Source organism: Crocodylus siamensis, chromosome 1, assembly GCF_052110815.1.
Source record: "Crocodylus siamensis isolate JL-2025a chromosome 1, ASM5211081v1, whole genome shotgun sequence".
In the NCBI taxonomy this organism is placed as follows: domain Eukaryota; kingdom Metazoa; phylum Chordata; order Crocodylia; family Crocodylidae; genus Crocodylus; species Crocodylus siamensis.
This window is the reverse complement of record NC_143395.1, coordinates 253,294,333-253,306,714: the sequence shown is the minus strand read 5'-3', so window position 1 is coordinate 253,306,714 and position 12,382 is coordinate 253,294,333. Positions and strand designations below refer to the sequence as shown.

Genomic DNA, 12,382 nt, shown 5'->3' with positions numbered 1-12,382 from the left:
CACCTTTGCCTGTTCCACCGGGTGGTGGCCAACTGGCTGGTCCGGCCACATATCCTCATGTCCACTCAGATAATCCACGAACGCAAAAATGAAAATCAAAACAAGCACTATGACCAAGAAGGTTCCCTTGATCTGTGCCGCTGCTCTGGCCATCTGCAGCCACCTTCCAATCCCAACTTGCCCTCCAAGGGGCCGAGCCTCCTTATTGGCTCTCGGAGAGCCCCCTTGTGGACTAAAACTGTTGAAAGGGGATCTTGTCAAGCCCCACAAGTGAAGTGCGCCCCTATTACAGGGCCTATGGTACCCAAAGTCAATAGTGCCCTTCTACTACGGCTTTTATGATACCCTTCTCCTGCAGGGCTCCATGGGCTCCGGCCGGTAATCAAATAGTCCTAGCCCCTGCAGGGGCCAGCAGACTGGGTTCAAAACCCCGCTGGGGCTTTGTTCTCTGCCAGAGGCTCCTACCAGCACTCAGCATTGCTTTCAGCGTCCCTTGCAGCGTACACCAGCATGCTCCACCACCTCCTCATGCTCTTTCCGGTCCTGCATCACTTCCACTTTCCGGTCCCGGCCTCTCCTTTATACGGGCGGGGGAAATACCGGCCCCTCCCTTCCCAACACCTGGATAAGGGAACTCTCTGCCGGGCTTCTTGGGGCTGCGGACCTGGGGCCACTGTTCCTCTGCTTAGCCCAGGAGCCTTGGAGTCTGCTGGCCCCTCCTCTCTCTCACAGTACTTAAATACCTTTAGTGTATCTTCTGAATTAATTGGGATGGAGGGAGGAAAAGTATCCTGCAATAGCCTAACTAAGGCTTAGCAAGCAGCCCACCTTCCCCAAATGCTGATTTAAAGGAGGCCCCAGAATGACAGGCCCTATGAACCTGTGCCGCCACAGCCAGTGTGTGGAGAGTACCAGAGGTTAGGTAAGACTCTTTCTTCCCTACCAGCACCACCATCTCCTCTCCCAATTGTTATGCCCAGGGCATAACAATTTATAATTATGTCTCTGGAATCTTATTTTTAATATGAGCCTGAGAGGGATTTTGTCTCACATTGGTGGAAAGACTCTTGGGGACACACCTACCCAAGACTTTAGAAGTCCATGGAGGCAGCAGGGACCACTATGGGGAAGGAGGAAATCTTTTTGTTTCGTGCATCCTTTCTTCATGATAGTGTTTATCAAGGTTCACCAGAGGGAGGACAAACTATCTATTCTTCCTCCCCAGAATCAATGCTGCCAAGGTGTAAGAGGAGTTGTTAGTTTTTTTAGTGTCAAGAGAAGTTGTGTTGGGATGGAGATCTCCTTCATTTCTGCTAGTTCATGTAAACATCTGTTGTCTTATGGGGTTAATTTTATATGAAGTTGTGTGGTGGGTAGGCTGGTCTCCTAAATATATGCAAAAGTTTCTGTAACCTTTCTAGACTCTTGATTGCATATTTCATCCTTGCTGGATGGCACTGCTAATTATTTTTGCTTTGGGTTAGTGAAAACATAACCTTAAAAATGTAGAGGTTATTAAGATTGTGACAGGACCAGAAAAATCAGCACAACCTTCAGCTGAAGCTAAGCAACTTTAGCTTAGGGAGGGAAAGGAGTTTTCCCTCCCATAAGAAGTTTTATTATTTCTCTTTAGGGTTCACACATGAGTGGAGGAAAAGTGTGAATAAAACTAACTCAGGAGGCTGGGTGAGGAATGTTAGCAGGTCATCCTTCATGGCTTGCTCAGAGCACATATTTCAGCCAAGTGCTTGATTAATCTCTGAGTGTATGTCAGGTTCTGTAATGCTTCAGCTATACCTTTTCTACAGTAAGAAGAGATGCTAGTTGAAGATCAGACATGAAAGTCTATCTCAACCAGGTACGACTGCTCCTAGCTGAGTCTATTATATTATTTATTGATCAATAATCCTAGGCCCGTCTGAGCACATTTCACATGCAGTAAGATTCAGTTATGCATTGGGAACATATGCATGGCATATGTGAGATCATGACAGAGGTGGGGGAGGGAGCTGCTTTATTGTATTCTACTGTCCGAGTGTAATTCTGTCTCTTGAAATATTGCCGGTCCTAGTATACTCCTCTCTGTGTCTGGCCTCCCTGACCTAGATTTTGTCTTGCATACCCATGTGCTCCTTACTTAAGGGAATGCTTAGATTTAGTTTGTTGAAAGTATGTAGAAAGCTGTGTAATAATAAGAAAAGTGATCCTCTAACAGATAAGCAGATTGGAGGTTACTAATAAGTCAACTCTGGAGAGAAAGCAAATAATGAAGATTTTCTTTTTAGATATTTTTAGGTATTAAGTTTAAAATGTTAATAGCATTCAGGAGAATAATGATAACGTGTCCCCTCTTTCATGAATACTTTCATTTTATACTTTTTTCTTAAAAAAAAAAAAATCTCTACAAAAGGGATATAAACTTTCCTGGCTCTGTCCTTTCCTCCTCAATGACTGTAGCTAAATAGGATAAAAATCATGAATTGTGGAGAAATAGGGCTGAAAGAGACTTCAGGAGGTTATCTAGTTCAACCCCCCTGCTCATGGTAGGACCATCCTTGTCTAAACCGTTCCAGGTAAGTGTTTGTCTAATCTGCTCTTAACTTTCAAAGATGCAGAATCTCCAACCTCTCTCTAAGTAATTTGTTCCAGTGCTTAACAACTCCTGTAGTTACAAAGTTTTTCCTAATATCAAAACTAAACTTTCCTGATTGCAATTTGAGACTGTAATTTCACTTTTTGTCATGTGTACTCACAGGGAATGATCTATCACTGTTCTCTTTATGATCACCAGGAATCTGGGTTTTCCATTTCCCACAGAAAAATGGAGAAAACCACGGATTCCCTGTTCTTTTTGGAGAAAATGTGGATTTCTCTTTTTAACAGAGAAATCCACAGATTCTCCACTTTTGCAAAGAGCCCTTGCAGGCTGGCACAGCTCCAGCCTGCAAGAGCTGATTGCAAAAAGGGCGGGAAACCCCCAGCCCTACCCATAGGGGGAAGGGCAGAACCTGAGCCTCTGAGGCAGCCAAGGCTAGAGTCAGGCTCAGATTCACCCTTTGCCCCTGGAGTATAGAGGTAAGTGGGCATCACCCCAAAATCCAAATCATTGGTAAAGATATTGAAAAGCACTGGATCAAGCCCAGACCCCTGAGGGACACCACTGGCCACTTCTCACCAGCATGACACAGATCCATTTATTAGAACTCTCTGGGTCCTACCCCACAGCCAACTTCCTACCCACCTAACTGTCAAGCAGTTAAGTCTGCAATCCTCCATTTTCCCGTGAAAACATCATGGGATACCAGATAAAAGACCTTCAGAAATCTAGGTATACAATGTCAACCTCCTTTCTCTTACCCAGGTGGAGAGTTACCTGGTCATAGAAGTAGATGAGATTGGTAAGACAAGACCTACCCACAACAAAGCCATGCTGGCTGTTGTTCAGAATCCTGCCTCCAGCAAGCATATCACACATAGATTCCTTGATGAATTTTTCCAAGATTTTCCCTGGGATAGAAATTAGGCTAATTGGCCCAGGTCCCCTCTCCTCCCCTTCTTGAAAATGGGCACAATATTGGTTCTCTTACACTCTTCAAGGACCTCCCCCAAGCTCCACAAGTTTTGGAAGAGTTTCACCAGAAGTCCTGCAAGGACTTCGGCCAGTACTTTCAGATAAACTTCATCTGGTCCTGCTAACTTATAAATGTCTAACTTTTCTAAGTGATCATGCACCAGCTCAACGTCAATAGTAGAAAGGCAGTCATTCCCACCATGCCCATTCTGAACCATATCTAGTATGATTTTCCCTTTAGTCTGGTGAAATACTGAAGCAAAGTAGTCATTCAGGAGTTAAGTTCTCTCCTGAATGTTGGTAAGCAGCTGTCCTGAGTTGTTAAGCAATGGCCTCACACTTCCATTTGTTTTCGTCCTGTTCCCTGCATACCTAAAGAAGGACTTCTTATTGTCCTTGATTTCTGTCGCTAGTTTAAATTCAGTTGGTGCCTTAGGCTTTCTAATCTTCTCCCTACAAGTGTGGGCCATTGTTGTATAGTCATCCTTGGGAACTGTCCCAAGATTCCATTGTTTGTATGCCTCTTTCTTCTTTTTGAAGAGGACCATTATACCCATATTAAGCCAAGAGGGCTTATCAGTCCCTCTGCTACCTTTCCTTTGTATGGGAATGGACTTCTTTTGTGTTTTGAGGATCATGTCCTTGAGAAACAACCACTCTTCATGCACTCCTTTCACCTTCGGCTCCCTGGTCCTGCAGCACTTTCCCTTCCCAACAGGCTTGGAGAAGCAGCTGCTCCAAAAGCAGCTGGAGCCAAAATGAACTTGCTGCTGCTGGAAATCCAGCATGATTTCCCAACCTACAGCTCAAGAAGGGACGCTGACTATTGCCATACCCCCAGGAAGCTCAGTCTCCTGGGGTAATACGCAGCATGCTCTAAAAATATCAAAGAATCATAGAATCATACAGAAGCAGGGCTGGTAAAAAAGGAAATAGGGATCATCTAGTCCAAGCCCCTGTCCAAACCATCCTATACAAAGTCATTATCTAACCTTCTAGTAAAACTGAAAAGTCAACCCAGACGCAAAACATAGCACCCTAACCTGGCACAGGTAAAGCATGGGGACCATAGTGACTGACATCCTGCTGTTGCAGAGGTTGTTAAAATACACTCAAGAGATACCAGGGAGAGGGCCATGTCCCCTGCTACAGAGGAAGAAAAAACCCTCCACCCATATTCCTACCAATCTAACTATGAAGTAAAATTCCTTCCTAATCAGTCAGTCTGACCCTGAGCAGAAAGGCAAGGCTCTCTAGTCAGGAATCTTCAGGTTTAAATCCCAGCAGAAGTATTAGCACATCCCAGTCAAAGTCTTCAGCCTTGGCTGTAGCCAACACTCAACATTTCTAAGGGAAATGTAGGAGCAGGAGTGAGGAAAAAATTCTTCCTGGCCCCATGCAGTAATCCACACCCTAGAGGCACAGTAAATATGTATAATAGATCATAGGCATAGCTACACCTAGATAAGCCTTGTCCAATCTCTGTCTAACATCTTCTTGAACGTCTTCAATAATGGAGATTCAACAACCTTCCCCCAGGCAGTCTATTCCACTACTTCATTGTTCTAATACTGAAGAAGTTTTTCCCTATATATAATTTAAACCTACTTTGCTGCAACTTTAAGCCATTGGTTTGTGTTCTACTCTCTGCAGCAAAAGAGAAAAGGTGTTTTTCCTCTTTTTTATGGCAGCCCTTCAAGTATCATATGCCCTCTTAAGCACCTTCCTGCAAGCTGAACGTGCCTATTTCCTCCAACCTCTCCTCATACGACTTGCCTTCCAAGCCCTCTATTACCTATCTCTGGACCCTTCCTACCTTGTCCATATGACCTTTTTAAAATGTCAAGCCCAAAACACAATATTCTAGATAAGGCCTAACCACTGCTAAATAAAGAGGCACTGTCATCTCCTGCACCTAGTGCTTCTATTGAGGCATCCCAAACTGCATACACGTTTTGTATGGCTGCGTCATGCTGCAGACTTATATTGAGTCTGCGACCTACCAAGACTCCCACATCCTTCTCTATAATGTTCCCATCCAGTGAGGTATCTATCAGGATTATATATATACTTGAGAAAAGAAACATGGAAGCCCTCCCCCGACACCAGAATTATGAATGCCCCATCAGTATACAGCTTAGGGCAAAGCTCCCAGTAGGGTGCATCTACACGATACCAGAGCCAGAACTTTTCTGGCAGGTCCAAGAATACCTGCAAGAAAACATAGCCCGCAGGTTCAGAAGAAAGTCTACTTCCCCTATTGGGACCCCTGTTTTATTCATCAAAAAGGATGGGAACCTCTTCCTTTGTGTGGACTATTGGTAGGGAACTACATAAATTGCAGTTTCATGGATTTCGCAAAAACCACGAAAACTAGCATTGCCCACAGTCACTGCAATCACCAGGAAATCTGGCATTGGCCATGATTTCCCATGAAATCAACCAAAAAAGCAGTAGTGAGGTAGACTGAATAAAGGTGCCCTCTGCCCATCAGTGGTGAGAGGCAGGGCCCACAAAATCAGTTCAGTGTACTGCAAGCGGGCCATGGCAAACCCATAGCTTCGCCAAACCTTAAGTAGGTCTCTAACTATCAGTGCTCATCCCAGAGCTGTTTGATCAACTAAAAACTGCTCATATATTCACCAGGCTAGATCCTTTGGATCTAGAACTCTATCATTTCATGGTCACTGTCACCCAAGTTTCTTTCCATCCTTTCTTTCTCAACAAGTTCTTCCCTATTTGTAAATGGCAAATTAAAAAGAACACTCTCACCAGTTGTGATTTCTACCATCTGTACCAAGAAATTATCCCTGAAACATTCTAGATTACCTATGCACTGTTGTTACTGTCCCATAATACTTTAGAAAATAGAGTATTCCTTTTTTTTTTTTTTTTAATCTTTTGGACCATATATGAATCCTGGTTACTCCTAGATATACCATTTTATTCATTACATCTTCATCACACCTACAAAATTAAAGCATTTTTGTGTAGAAATCAGGACACCCTTTGTATCTTCTGTTTTCAGCATGCCTTTTTAATGCAACCTAGCCTTCCCTATCACTTCTGTGCTTCCCTATGGATGAGCTTTTACTGAGGCAGCACTTCATGTCTGTGATTGACAGTCTGCTTTGAGTAGCATGAATATTTCTCACCTCTTGACTGACTCCTCCTTTGGGGAAAAAATAATTTAAAGTGAATTTAGTGTTCATGAGAAGTGTCAGAATGGTAGCTCTCAAGGCAGAATTTCCTTCTACATAGAGTGAGTACCACCATTGCATACGTCCCAACAGTGACATGCCAGTGACAACCCTTGACACAGAAGGAAATCCTTGAAGACCATAGGTCTCCATATGTAGTGGACCAGTAGGTGGCTGTCCTGCACTAAGCCACCCACCTCACTGTGCTTGACCACCTACCAAGCTCCAAGTGCCTCCCCTGGGGCACCTCACACCTGAAGCACACCCGCAAGCTTGGGGCAAGTGCTGCCACCACCCAGGAGTCTGGACTCTTTCCAGGTCCTGTGCTCCTGGGGTATACAGACCTTATAGACCTTGGGGGTGCTTGACCCACTGCAAGAACCTGGGGTGCTTCCTTTAGCCTGAAGCACAAAAAGTAGCCTCCCTTAGTCAGCCAAGCATAGGGAGTATCAAGGCAGGCCCAATCTATCTCCCCACAAGTCCACCACACTTGATATAGTGGAGAGCTTTATTGGTTAAAGAGGGTAGGCTTGGGAAAGGGTACAGGTAAGAGAATTATCAAGAAATAGCTTAGAGCAAACAGTTTCAGCTTAGTAGCTGGTTGACACACTTCTACATTATAGTAAGCTATGTATCTAGATAAGTTCCAGGTAGTTTACTCATTTCAGCCTCCTCAGCATCCTGAGAGAGAGACAGAGAGTTGCAGACGTTCCAGTTGCTGTATGTGACTTACCATGGCTGCTGCCCCACCTCCTGGGGGGGTCTTAGCATATATAGCCCTTTGACATCATCTGAGACCCAATCAAGGCCAGGTGTTGTTTGATGCCAACCAACCAATTTAAAAACCATCACTTGTCACCCAAGAGAGTGACATGGGTTCAAACCTCTCCCTGCTTGCCATGAGGTCAGTGCTTAAAACAATAAGAGACTCCTCCTGTACCTGCTTGAGGTCATGTAGTAGCTGTAACCCAGGGCAAGCAGGTTGACAGACAGGTGACAACAAAAGGAGGGAAAAAAACCCTGAAAGCTGGATTCTTCCACGCCACACTACTGCTTTCTTCATCTCTTTCTTTCTCCTTGTCCCTGACCTTCAAGTTTTTTGTCCTCTTTCACCTCTGCATTACAGTCTGTTTTTCATTTCTCTTCACCATTTTTTACTTATCTTTCCAATATATTTGTTCTAGTACATTTTCCCTCTGTCTCCATTCCAGATCTCTTTATTTCTCTGTTCTCCTCTGCTTTCCTCCATCTATTACATTTCTCTCTACTCATCTTTCTTCTCTATTATTAGTGAGAGTCCCACAGCAGAAATCAGGAAAATATGCAACTTTTACCTACCTTCCATTCTAGGCATTTTGTCCTTGATTGCCATAAAGCGAGAAGATGATATCTGTAATACTCACAGTTGGAATCCACTTCTTTAAGTGTTTTTACATTTTGAAGTAAGTTTTTTGTAAAATGACAAGTAAAAGCTGGAATAGATCCAGACCTCCCCAGCCAAGCCCAGGAATGGGGCAGGAGTAGACCTGGACCCCATCACTTCCTACTGCCCTCAGCTCAGATGATGACAGCAGCAACCATGTCAGTGGGCACTGGGGTCATCACAGTTTCCTTCCCCCTTTGTGCACCTGGCTCCCTAGTGTCCTCCACTGGCCCAGGGACTTCAGCCATGCCTTGCTGTCATGCCCCAGGATCTGAGGAGTGGTATGATAGTAATTCCCTGATTCCTGGATTCTCCCATGTGGGATGGTACAGCTAGGCAGCCCTCTTAAGCCACATCCAAATCCTAAAAGCTCTCAGGTCTACGCGTTCAACTGCTGTAGCTTAGTACAAAATAGTTTGTCCCTTCTAATGTACAAAATATAGTTAAAAATTCTTAATAGTTACAAAACCTAATAGATCATTAGCACTAATTAATATAAAAATGTCTTTATCCTAAAAATGAGCAAATACACTATATGGCCAAATGCAAATTGTCAGGTGGGGTGCATCTCTGGAAGCAGAGAAAACCGAGCAGGTGCGTCCGAGGCTTCGTGGGCCCAATCCTGCACAGAAATTCCCATAGTACATAGGAATGAGCCCCTTTATTTCCAAGAGTACCTGGTTGGGGTGGCTGAAGAAAGCAGGCAGCAATGGGCTGCCCATGCTCTCCCATGATAAAGCAAATAGAAATCCACTGCAATAAAGTGGCACAAATTCATGGCAGCATAAAAGTGACAAAAGGTGACTTTTATTTCCACCTTCAGTGTTTAGCCCAGAAAATAATATCAAGAACTCTATTTACCCTTTTAAAAATCCTAGTAGAATTTTTTTCTACATACAAGGCAAGGTCCAGATTCCTAAATCTTCAACCTAGAGTATAAAACTTCTTTCATTAATTCAGATTAGCTAGCAATGATGATCTATCATCAAAGGCACAAACCAACAAGATGTTAGCTGCTCATGTGACTTCAGTGGGCAACAAAATTTTCAGCCACATGAAGGAGCAAACCTTAAAAAGAGATAAAGGCATTTTGATTCATTAAGTAGGTGATTAATAACAGTTCATATCTAAGTCTTCTATATGTTGCTTCTAAAATAAAACCACATAATCAAATTTCAAAGCAAAATTTTTCCTTTTAAAGACTTCTGCTGCTCTTCATTGTCTTTTCAGTTTCCAGTGTAAAACTTCATCTCAGAAGAGGTTGAAACTTGCTTTTAATAGTCCTTTTTAAAGAATTGATTGATATTTCTATTTATTTAGTCTTCTGTTTTTGCACAGGCAGAAAATCAATAGTCACCTTTTGCTTGTCAGAACCTGACAGAGTTAAATGAATCTGCACTATGCATGCATCTTGTGTAGACTTCACATACGAAAAAATTCCCTTGATAACTACTACAAAAAAAAATAATAGTTGAGATTGAAATCTGTAGATTCTCACTTTGAATATAGGACTTCTGATTTACTTTGAAGTCAGTGATTTCTTAAGTGTAATTCCAGTACTGGAACAGCCTATAAAACATTTACATTCTCTGGAAACATTTATCATGCAGTGATAAAAACAATGCAATATGTCCATTTTTAGAATGCCTCAAGCGATCAGTTTGTAACTCAAGAATTCACGTAGGCACACACAGCATAGATGCCAACTTTTATTTTTGGCAAGGGGTGCCTAAAATTATACTCCCCATCCCCGGTGGCATGGCCAGAGCACAGCTGAGTGGAGCTCATAGCAGGGTGGGAGCAGATATAGGCTGCCTGCTGCAGGCTTGGGGCTTCCTGCACTGCTGCCATCCCCTTGGGAGCCCTCGACCAGCCACGCTGCCATAACAAGGCACCCCCTGCCCACTCAGCAGCAACAGGGGCTACAACTCCACATTGCTGCCACCACCCCCACCCTTGCTGCTGCTGGGCAGGCAGGGGGTGTCAGCAGAGCAGTGAGCCCCAAGCCCACAGTGGGCAGCCCACATCCACCCTTGCCCCATGCACAAATCTGGGGGACATGTGCCCCACATTCCCCTTCTCCCTGGGAATGCACACAGCAGCAGTCTCCCCACCCCCCTGGATGAGCCACCTGTGGGTCTGTCCCACTCCCCATCCCAGTCCCAGGCTCCATGCACTACCCTGGTAGGGCACCGCCCCCAAGCCCAGCCCCTGCCCACTCCTCCCCTCACCATGGGGACCTCAATTTGCTCCCCCCCTTATCTGAAGGCAGCTGGGGGAGCTGCTCTCTACCACTGCCTGGGACTGTATTCCTGGCCTTGTGCATGTGTGCATACATGCACCTGGTGCCTCCTGTGTCCCACTCCCACTCCCTGCAGACACTTTCAGATCTATGACTCACATCCTCTGTAAAGTGTCCCTACATTGACAGTACAGATGCACAAATTCAAGTAGAGGGGTTCTAAACACAGAAGTTCTAGGGCCTGATTGTGCTTTGCACTCCATTCATTCAACTACCTTTCACCAGAGTGACTGCAGGGAATGCTCAGTATCTTCCAAATGGTGCTTAGAACTATGCTGAATAATGCCATTTCTGCAGGTTCTATCCAGATGCTTTCAAAGAAAAAAAAATGACTCAGTACAAACTAGCTTCAAGCACATGAGCAGTCCTGTTGAGATCAATTAAATTATTCACATGCTTAACATTTGGCACTCATTCGTGTGCAGATTCTTTGATCTCACTAAGACTACTCAAGTTCTTAAAAATTAGGACTTGCTGAAGTCCTTTGCTAAATTAAGACTTATAATTGTGACATTATTCTGTTTAAATCTGTTTATTTAGGGCCTTGTGTGGTGGCAAGATGCCCCAACAGGCTCCCAAAGGGGAGGGGGCAGTCCCCACGGGCCCAAAGCCATGCAAGCAGCCCCCTTCCCCCCCACCAACTGGGGAAACTCACCTTCAGAGGCTCAGCCAGAGCTGGAGCAGAAGCGGCCGTGCGAGCCGGTGTCATGCCAGCTGTTTAATCAGCTGTTCCCTGGGTGGGGGAAAGCTGAGCCAATTGTGACGGCTGTTTCAGCCACTGTGGGAAGATTTAAAAGCCCCACCAGGACCCAGGGGGAAGAGGAAGTGAGAGAGCATGTTGGTGTGGAGTGTGCCAGAAATTCTGAGACTCTTGTGACAGGCAGGAGCGGTGCAGCTGGCTCAGTGCCGGCATTCAGAGCAGGGGAGAAGTTGAGCCCCCTGTAGCAGGCTGGGAGGAAGGAGGCAATTCCACGCCCCTCTCCTCTCCAGCAGTGTAATTTTTTCAATAGAAGAACAAACTAGAGGCACCCTGCCCAGAGGCATTGAAGAGGATGCCAGCCTACTTGAGCCCAGCCTGCCAGTTTCTGCAGCAGAGATGCTATCTGTCAAAACAGCCAGACTGGTCCCAACAAGACCCATGCTGACGTGGGTTCACCTAGGCAAAAAGGGGTTGACTGAGCATGCTCATACCACACAGGTGGCACCTATCCAGTTGATGAGTGAACGGGGTGTAGGGGAGGCAGAGACCCACAGAACATCATGCCCAAACCGTGAGTACCATCCCTGGGATCCCCCAGGAAGAGGATCTCCACCGAATCCCTCCCTTTATCCAATAACACCAAGTCATGGCAGGAGAGTTGAGGGGAGGGGCCCCGTGCCAGACGGCTAGTACGTCACTCTAGGTAGCCCCACCTAAGATGCCTTTCTTCACACCTTGTTATACCTTATGCTGTAAGATGAACAACTGTTAATCAGATTTAATGTTGTTCAATTTAATGGAACAGTTGCATCTTAAGGCAAAAAAACCATCTCTGAATGTCCTTCACCTGCACAGCTGTGACTTACCACTAGGGGCTTGGTGAGCAGGCGCAGGACTATGAGTTGGGGGAAGGGCCAGCTCACTGCTCCCACTAGGTAGTGTTACCAGATTTGCCCGCTACTTTGGGGTGTGCTCATTTATTAGGGCTAGGGTCTTGGTAATTCTATCAATGTGCTGCTTGTGTTACTTGTGTTTCTATATGGAGCTGTATCTCTCCCTTCTGCAAGTCCTCACCCCCAATGGAGCTATCTTGCAGGACTCAGTTCAGTGGGGCTGGGTTCCTCCAGTCCCCAAATCAGTCATACACACAAACACACACAGATTAACGTGACAAGCCTGACCTGGC

The 12,382-nt window shown here is 45.1% G+C and overlaps 1 long non-coding RNA gene across 1 annotated transcript in view; it reads right to left on the bottom strand.

Annotated features, from left to right (window-relative positions):
* The window catches only part of LOC149874356 (uncharacterized), a 57,696-nt gene extending 46,452 nt beyond the window's left edge, over positions 1 to 11,244 (bottom strand). Inside the window, exon 1 of the long non-coding RNA XR_016439929.1 lies at positions 11,152 to 11,244. This is a non-coding gene — a long non-coding RNA (uncharacterized LOC149874356). The remainder of the gene's footprint in view (positions 1 to 11,151) is intronic.
* Positions 11,245 to 12,382: the final 1,138 nt, after the last annotated feature.